This window comes from Nanorana parkeri, unplaced genomic scaffold (assembly GCF_000935625.1).
Source record: "Nanorana parkeri isolate BGI_ZX_2015 unplaced genomic scaffold, ASM93562v1 scaffold1106, whole genome shotgun sequence".
In the NCBI taxonomy this organism is placed as follows: Eukaryota; Metazoa; Chordata; class Amphibia; order Anura; family Dicroglossidae; genus Nanorana; species Nanorana parkeri.
In genome coordinates this window covers 578,219-588,275 of record NW_017307374.1, presented here as the reverse complement: position 1 = coordinate 588,275, position 10,057 = coordinate 578,219, and positions in this window count along the sequence as shown.

Here is a 10,057-nt window from a genome sequence, read left to right as displayed (position 1 = left end):
CCTGGAAGGACTGGACTACTTCCGCTCCCTCCCGCTCGCAACATCCGCCCGCACTGCCTGACTCACTGCGCCGACCGATGACGTCACTGCTGATGCTGCAGCATTCCAACACGGCCGACGGAGAACGGTGTTGGAGGCAGCTGCAGAAAATAAGTGTCTCTTGTCAGAGGGGGCGGCCATGTTTAAGGAGACCAAGTGACGGGTGGCCAGTGTTTGCGCTCGCAGAGGAATCACGTGACTCACGCCCTACTGTCCGCATTTCCTACTGCTGGCCCGCTTTTAAAGTGACTCTGTCACCACACCATTCATTTCAACAACAATCTTTCCAGAAAAGTTTAAAAAGGAGCTTTTCTTCCAAAACAAAAAAAATACATTTGCATGCAGATCTGCATGCTTAACAGTTAAGACTCTATTTTGAGGTAAATCTACTAATCTACCAAGAATTTATCTATTCTTTACTTCTACCTCTCCTGCAGTGCTGGTGATGTAACCCTGGACACCCAGCTGCATCCTGGGAAGGCTACGTCACCAGCGCCTTCCAGGACGCATTCACAACTAAACCGAGAGGGTTTTTGTGGGGGGAGGCATATTTACCACATTAGGCAATCTGAAGAACTTAGGTCCCGACTGTCCTTCTTTTTCCCTTCTCAGTTGTCCTTCTTTTCAGTCTGATGTATAGACCTTTATAAAAAAAATTACTATTTAACTACCAGAAATGTTATACGGCACTAAATCTATTATTATATTATCTATTACTATTATTATTATTATGCAAACTCCAAATTATTGAATTTGTTATTAAATAACTGAGGATGTGGCAGGGGTGTCCTTGGCCTGCATACTTTGTGGTACTAAGTGTTCATCTATCACATCTCAGAAAGTTGGGACGTGTGCAATAAACTAGAAGTAAATATCTGTATTTTGGGACGTTGAGGCAAGGCAATAGGACAGCTTTTCTCAACCAGGGATCCAGAGGTTGTCCTCGGTTCCTTGAACAATGAACAATTTCTGCCTCTCACATAAGTGACCATTGACACCAATTATGCTTGTAGTTATCTGTAAGGGAAGCGGCTTTCCCGATGACTACAAATGTAACAAGCATTATTCCCAATGTAAGAAGCATGCTTCTCAATGACCACAAATGTAAGGAACATTCTACCCAATGTAAGAAGCATGCTTCTCAATGACCACAAATGTTAGATGCATTCTTCCCAAGGTTGTGGTTGTCAGCGGTTGTGTTTTGTATAGATGCATGTGGAATAAAGTTTGAATTTCTTTGGAAGATCATTGTGTGCTGGTTCCACAGTTTTTGAGCCTATTACTCTGGAAGAGAGTCATGCGTGCACCGAATGTGGATGGCGGGGACGCATGATAGGGGTGAGCTGTGCGCTTCGTGTTTTCAGTTTGCTAATGTAAGGGGCTTTCTTCCTATTGACCACCAATGTAAGAGTTGCATTCTTCTCAATGACCACCAATGTATGGAACATTTTTTCCAAAGACCAACAATATAAGGAGCATTCTTCCCACGGACTACCAATGTAAAGGGCATTCTTCCAGTGACAATTACACTAATGAGTAATCACCATGAGCTGTAGATTTAGTAATTATTAGCAGGGGTTCCCTGAGTGCCTAAAGTTATTTCAAGGGTTTCTCCATGTTAAGAAGGTTAAAGAGACACTAGATTCATGAGTTAGATATTAAAAATACATTCAATTACCTTAACTATTAGGCCCCATTCACACACGAATTGGCCTGCACGTACAGCTCCGTGTTGCATGCATGGCCGTACCAAGTAGCTGCCTGGAAGGACAGGGGCTGCGTGTGATTAGTACGCAGCCCCCGTCCTTCTATATGGGGCTACGCGGCCGTACGCCCCCCTACGCTCACCTCAATTGCAGGTCCGTAGGGGTGCGGGTGAGCGTATTCATACGCCGCCGGAATGTATCCTGTATGCGTCCCGGCCAGAAAACACGCACCCCTACGGACCTGCAATTGAGGTGAGCGTAGGGGAGCGTACAGCCGCGTAGCCCCATAGAGAAGGACGGGGGCTGCGTACTAATCACAAGCAGCCCCTGTCCTTCCCGGCAGCTACTTGGTACGGCACCGCACGCAGCACAGAGCTGTACATGCAGGCCAATTTGTGTGTGAATGGGGCCTTAACAAAAATGTATCTTATTTGTATATCACTCGGCTGTAAATCCTCCAATCATCTCTGAATTGGTGCTGACACTGTCCTTCAGGGTTGCCACCTTTTCTTCCAGCGAAACCTGAACACTCTAGAGACGCACGGAAATTTGTTTGGGAGAATGAGTCACGGCTTATTCATATGTAAAAAGCGTCATCAATTCATATGTAAATATCACAGTCAAGACTATTTTTAGTGGGAGGCTAGCAGCCCCTATCTTAATTTTGGTTGCCGCTGTCTGCCTGACATCATATGTCCGGGTTTCAGCTGCCTTAAAAACCTGGACACAGCATTCAAAACCCAGACTGTCCGGGTGAATCCGGGACAGGTGGCAACCCTACTGTTCTTCCTTCTGGAGGGTGGCTACTTTTGTTCCCCATGGTCCCTGTGTGTGTTACAAAGTAGTCACCGCTCCAAGCTCACTCCTGTGATGGACTACAATCTCAATACAAATTAGTAAACCAAATGTGTGATTGTTGTCCATTACAGGAGTGAGCTTGGAGTGGCGGCTACTTTACAACACACACAGGGACCATGGGGAACAAAAGTAGCCCCCCTCCAGAAGGAAGGACAGTGTCAGCACCAATTCAGAGATGATTGGAGGATCTACAGCCGAGTGATACACAAATAAGATACATTTTTGTTAATAGTTCATTTACCTGAATGCATTTTAAGATTTAACACCTTACTTGTCACTTTAAAGGAGAACTATGAGGGGCGTGCTTTTCACTCACCTCATAGTTCTAGCCGACCTGTGACAATGAGACTGTCACAGGTCGGCTCAGTAGATCGGGAGGTGAGCGAACACATACCGGCGTTCGCTCACCTATCGATCCTGTCACGGCTCTCTGCCGTGACAGGGGAGGGGCTGGATTCCCCCCTCCCGCTCCGATCCGCCAGCACTGACTGGTGGAACGGATGGGGAGGGGGCAGGTACAGCTGGCTCTGCCTCTAGATAGGCAGAGTGGGAGAATGCAGCTGGGTGGATCCCGGCACAATTGTCGGGATCCGCTTCAGCTGCGGCGACTCAGTATACCGCAAGTAGCAGCTCGCGGTATACTGAGCCTAGGGTGACGGGAGGACACTAGTTTGTGTCCTTCCGTTACCCTAAGGAGAACTATGGGGAAAATACTTAACCCCATAGTTCTCCTTTAAGAAAGGCTGCCCATAGAAGGCTAGGCCATGCAGTAATAAAACATAGAAATGTGTAATTTACAGGAAAACCACCAGATGTCAGTATTGTAAATCATAAAGTTACCATGTGCCAGGAAAATAAATTACATTCTATTGGTCATTTAAAACATATCCACCAGATGTCAGTAGGTATATTTATTTAAAGGGGACCTGTCACAAAAGGAAGCTGGTAGTTGCCAATGGCGTGCAGTTGTTGATGGTGTCACCTCAGAGCTGTCATCTTTAGGCCCCGTTCACACCAGAGCGGTTCGGCCGCGCGGATCCGCCGGCACTAACGATCCCATACACTGCTATGGGGACCATTCATGCGATCCGAACCACCCCCGCCCGAATTGCTCCCTGACCCTTTATTTGCCACTCTAATCAGTGTGGTTTACATACAGCTTTCAATGGAACCGCGCTGTTCACTGCGGTGTTGGGCATTAATATTTGCGTTTCAGCGCTGAAACGCAAATAAAAACTCCCAAAACAGCCCATTTAAAATCAGCGTGGAAACCGCACTGAACCGCAACCGCCCTGGTGTGAATGGTACCTTATTCTTGCTCCACTGTTTAGTGAGACAATACTCAATAGGTGTCCCAGTTTTATTAGCTGCATGCTTCAAGTCAGTGATTTACGAAGAAATTGACAGCATGGCAGCTTGCACCTTTAAAAACAAGTGAGGTTGGCAGCGCCGATGTCTCTATAATGACAGGTTCCCGTTAAGCTTGGTCACACGGTGCCACAGCACATGGGGAACCTTTAAACTCCTCGCGACTATTGGATTTAGCTCAAGCCCACTAGTTTGAGACCACATGACCAATGCCTTGCTACCTTGAAGTCCTAGAGACCACTGCCTTACATCTTATTCGCTCTGTTAGACCCCATTCCTGCGCTCCTCGGTTTCATCTAGTGGGGGAAATGATGTGTGGACATCATTCACCCAGCGTATTGCTGGGTGGAAGTTTTATAAATCAACCCCAAAGTGTCTGAAATCCATAAAACTGGTTTACATTATATTGGATATCATCATTCCTAGTATACAGTTACAGTTGTTTGTGAATCTATTCCAAAATTTCTTACCTGGAGATCCTGCTAGGAACAGCACTTCCTGTTGAAGATTTTGGGTTTACATATAGTCAGTTTTAAACCTTTGCATAGAGATCTCACCAATAGAGCCCCCCTTTTACTTCTCAGAGACTCTATAGGATACATCTCTGCTTTCAGTTCTGGGGCTCCACACCAGCTGTGTCATCATGAGGGACTACAACCATCCTTGTGCTGAGTTCTCAGGTCTGCACACCTGCTGTGCCCATTATGAGGGGTTCCCGCCATCCCCACGCTGAGTTCCTATGCCTGCACACCTGCCGTGCCTATTATGAGGGCCTCCCAAGATACCTGTGCTGAGTTCCTGGGTCTGCACACCCGCCGTGCCTATTATGAGGGCCTCCCAACATACCTGTCCTGAGTTCCTGGTTCTGCTCACCTACTGTGCCCATTATGGGGGGCTCCTGCCATTCCTGGGCTGAGTTCCTGGATCTGCAGACCTGTTGTGCCCATTATGAGGGCCTCCCAACATCCCTGTGCGGAGTTCCTGGGTCTACACACCTGATGTGCCCATTATGAAGGGATCCCGTCATCCCTGCGCTGAGTTCCCAGGTCTGTCAGGTCTTCCACCATCCCTGTGCTGGGTCCCTGGGTCTGTATACCTGCTGTGTCCATTATGAAAGGTTCCCATCATCCCTTACAGACCCTGAGTTCCCGGGTCTGTACACCTGCTGTGCCCAAAATTAGGTGATCACATAATCCCTGTGCTACGTTCCTGGGTCTGCACTCCTGCTATGCTCATTATTAGGGGCTCCCACCTTCCCACCATTTTTTTTATTTTATTTTATACTATGGAGAATGCAACATGAGGAGCTGGGACACACAAAGTAGGTTGGGAACATCTAAAACTCCCAGATGGGCAGGCATAATGGAAGGGAGATCTCACTGTTGGAGCATCCAAGACATATAAGAATCCAGGGGCTGACTCAGCCCCCAAGACTCCACTTTTAATTCAAATATCACTTTCAGGTGTGCCTACCCTGTAATGTAATTGTGCTACAGGTATATGTCCATTTTTACATACACAGTGCTTTGTAACATTCTTGACTAGCAGAGAACAAGTCAGTTTGTGAAGCCTCCTACCTTTCACTATCCGGAGTATTTTGCACAGAACCTAAAACATTTCCAGCATCAATGTACTGGATTTATTTCTAAAATTGACGTTTCGTGTTTGTCAAGAATTCCCACGCAGCAAGAAGAAAACGGGGGCATGAATAATGCATGCAAACAGCTTGACATTTCATTATGCAAATGAGGTTCCAGAATTGAAAATACCTTGGCTTTACAGCTCCAACCTAACATCTATCTATTCCCAACTCCATTTGTTCCACAAAGAAAAATGTCACAGTAACAGCCAATTCCAGAGAGCGTTCGTTGCCCTTTCACAGATGTTCTGTAGAGTACGGCACACGTGGGCAATGAACGCCGGAGCGTGGCTTGTTTATTATTGCAGAGAGAACAATGTGATGCCCAATTACTGTAGTGGCCATCATAGTCACCCAAGGGATCCTATGCAAGAACAATATTTGACCAGCCACCTTAAAATGTTTGTTGGGGTCTTATTCAAATTGGGGCCCAGTACATGCCTATGCTACATGCCCTACAGTGCCTATGTAACAAACACGGGGAAAACATTTTTGTGGGCTTTATTTCTGGATTTTTAAACTGACCCCAGAACATGTCTAACTGGGGTCTGGTGCAAACAATGTAATACTGCAAACGTAGGTACTACAATCTTTTGTTTTTTTGTCTGTGAATAAATGGCACTCTATTGTTGATTTCTTTATTTTACAATGTCTTTGGGGGTTCTGCTCAAATCGAGGCCTAGTGCACATAATGTCAGGGATCCCAACCTGAAATGAGTCATTTCAGGTAGTTGCCCTTCTCATTCCAGGGAGGTGCCCTCTGTCCCCACCCCCACCCACGGGGGGTGCAACAACAAGGAAGAGAGCACCCCCCTGAAATGATGGCAGATAGCAAAGAAGCTAATGCTTCCCTTGCTACCTGCTGTTATTTTAGAATTCTGACAGCTGCTGCCCTCAGAATTAAAAAAAAACAGCATAAGAATGTATAGCTAGATTGCTATTGGCTATTTCAATTTGCAATAGCCAATAGCTATTGCAAGCCCTCTGCTGCTGTCAGTCAGTAAAGGAGGACCTGATGGAGAACTTCAGGTCCACCTCTGCTGATTGACAGCAGCAGTGGGCGGGTGCAATAGCTAGTCTGCTATTGGCTATTTCAATTTGCATCCGGGAGAGTTGAGATGTCTGTAATGTTATACTGCAAACACAGGCAAAACAATATTTGTGGCCTTTTTCTTGTAATAAATGATACTCAAAAGTTAATCTCTAGATTAACTGCTTACCGTCCGGCCATTTAATTACACGTATTGCGAGCGTCTTCTCCCACTCGCTCGCCCCTCAAGCGTGGGCAGGAGTGAGAAACTGTAAACATTTTTTACAGCCAGCTAAGGCTGTTTACATTCAAGCTTTTGGGCGGCTTTATCACTTCTGGTGTACTTAGGGGAGACTGGTAGTTTTAAAGGGGTGACTGCCTGTGGTCACTGGGGAGAAGGGGGGAGAGGTGACTGTGCCTTCAACATCACCAAGGTTTAGGACATGGGGCAGCACTACCCGCTGCAATGTTGTGCCCTGTCCTGCATCCTTTCCAGCTGCCATCCAAATGAATCCACTGTGCCTTAAAAGTTATATAGCGTTCCTGACAATGTTGGCTGGACCAGGTTCCGTGACATGTGGACCCTGCCGCTGACAGCATGGTCCACTAATATAGAAACATTACCACCACACGTGCAGACATGGCCTTCTGAGGTAAAATGGCATCTGGATACCTGCCTCTGTGGTGCAGCACAGGTCATAAACTGGCAGGAGTGGGGAGGGAGGACCAGAAACCAATGCTGGTAAACTAGTTTACAACTCATGGAGGTGGGAGGCTGTACTTTAGCCCTTTCACCTTGGGTGCTCAAAGACCTTACCCCAACAATGAGTGCAGGTCTTTGGTTGATTAATTTTCATATTGAGGTGCTGCTCCCACAGAGTTCTTTAGTGCATAGCCATGTGTTTCCTCATGCATGCAGTACCCAAATGGCCGGTACTTTTACCATGGTTGGTACTCTGGAGACCACAGCTGTTACCATGGTTGGTACTCTGGAGACCACAGATGCTGCACACTGCACTATACATACCACTGCAGGTAGTATCGCTGTCCTACCAAACTGCACTATATCTGCCCTCAGATCCCTGATGTTTGCTGGCCTTGCCACTCTCATCCGGGGGCCTCTCCTGCATATTTGGTGAGAAGGCCCCCATGTCACCTCCTTCTGAATTGCTATGCTTGATGTTTATGACCGGCTTTCTGTCTCACCAGTTAACCATTCTCCAAAGAGTTCCTTCCTTTCCATTCTCCTAGATATGATCTACTCGGCTAAAAGTCTCCTCCATTTTTTTCTGATGGCAGCTACAGCTGTCATCCCCCATCTCTCCGGGAGATGCAGTACCTGAGACTCACAGCCAATCTATATGACCGAAACACTCCGTTCTGTGATATTTGGAACCCTTGTATATACCATGTTATCGATAAATGACTCAGTGATTGATGTCTTCCTGCGATGCTTAATATGCAGTTTCGACCCCCCTGAGTTCCCGTTCCACTAGTATGCGTTTTGCCCCTCTGACCATGTGCCCCTGCTTCCCTACTGCCCCTTGCCCCCATGTTTTTTGTTTACCCTCTCCATGTGTTTCTGTGTTCTTTGGTATTTTTTCCTTATCTTCACTTTTTGTTCCCCCTGGAACTATTATATATTAATATTTTGCATATGCCACCACACTGCTGCTTTATATATTGGCCTTCTGATGTTCTGGTTTATTGATCGATATGGCCTGGTTTGGCGCCTGTGGGGGGAGGGGAATGGAATTTTCTGATTTCTTTGTTGTGTACATTATGTTCTTTTTCTTAATTTAATATATTTCAATAAATAACTATAATCTTAAAAAAAAGCCTTCAATTAATTTTTAATGGTACCTCAATCAGTCGTCATATTAGCCATATGGAATTAATATAATAAGAGGAAGTTATCCATTCAGATTCTACCGCTTTGCAGTGCTGGCAATCTAACACAGAGTGATTGTTCAGAGGAGATGGTACAAGGATGCCTTTATCAGTATATGCCTGCTCCTTCACCGCCTAGGGTGGTCCTTGGCCAAGCTTAGTTCCTTTTAAGGGTATGTAAAACCTGGGGTGGTCCTTGGCCAAATCGAGTTTCGAGTGTATGGAAAAGCCAATTTTTTTTGTTAGTTTTAGATAGAATGTGGTAGGTTAAGAACCGCTGTCAGATTTGTATAGTTGCCTGTGTCCCAGCTGGGAGAGATTCACTTTCACTGTAAGAAGGAGGTTGTCACAGATGAAGGAGGAAATCTTTCAATGAGGAAATTTGTTCTGCAGACAGCTACCGTGTTTCCCTGAAAGTAAGACCTACCCCGAAAGTAAGATCTAGCATGCCAGGTAAGACATCCCCCGAAAATAAGACCTAGTGTCTTATTTCGTGCAAAAAAAAAAAAATAAGACAGTGTCTTATTTTCGGGGAAACACGGTAAGAGGGGATGAAGACCGGTCACTGCTGCTCTCTCTCCTTGTGCAGGGTGACTGGTCTTGTCTCCGCCCCCTTATGCAATAAAGACCGCTCACTGCTGCTCTCTCACCCTGTGAAGGGGGATTGGTCTTGCCTCCGCCTTCTCCTCTAATAAAGACCGCTCACTGTTGATCTCTCTCCTTGAGCAGGGTGACTGGTCATGTCTCTGCCCTCCTCCAGTAATAAAGACCAGTCACTGCGGCTCTCTCTCCTTGTGCAGGGTGACTGGTCTTGTATCCGCCCCCTCCTTTAATAAAGACCGCTCACTGCTGTTCTCTCTCTTTGTGCAGGGTGACTGGTCTTGTCTCCACCCCTCCTGTAATAAAGACCAGTCACTGCTGCTCTCTCTCATTGTGCAGGGTGAGCGGTCTTATGTTCGCCCCCTCCTGTAGTTTTCTGCAGGCAGCCTGTAGTGGGTGAAGCCTGCTGAGCCCCTCCCACAGCTCTCCTCTCGGCACAGAATATGTACAGCGCAGTGATAATTTTGCTGCCACTTTCAAAAAGTAATATCGAGGTTTTCAAAGACATTTGGTGCACACAAAGTGGATTTATATCCTTTTTGGCTTTTGTGGAATATATTTTTGTAGCCAGAGTTATGCTATAACAGCAGTGGAGAACAGCAAAGTTTATGACCTGGCTGTGCTACCTTTCTGGGGTACTTGGATCACACATCTGGCTAAAAAGAATTACAAATCCTTTAGTAGGTGAAACAGTTCACACATACAGTATGTAGGTTTAGCTTAGGGGTAGACAACCTTGACACTCAAGTTTTGGTGAAACCACAAATCCCATCATGCATCTGCCTCTGGGAGTCAAGCCTGTGGCTGTCAGAGTCTTGCAATGCCTCATGGGATTTGTAGTTGCGCAACAGCTGGAGTACCAAGGCTGCCTACCCCTGGTTTAGCTTCTTACCTGTAGTTCTGTTATGTTAAAAAAAAAAAAAAAAA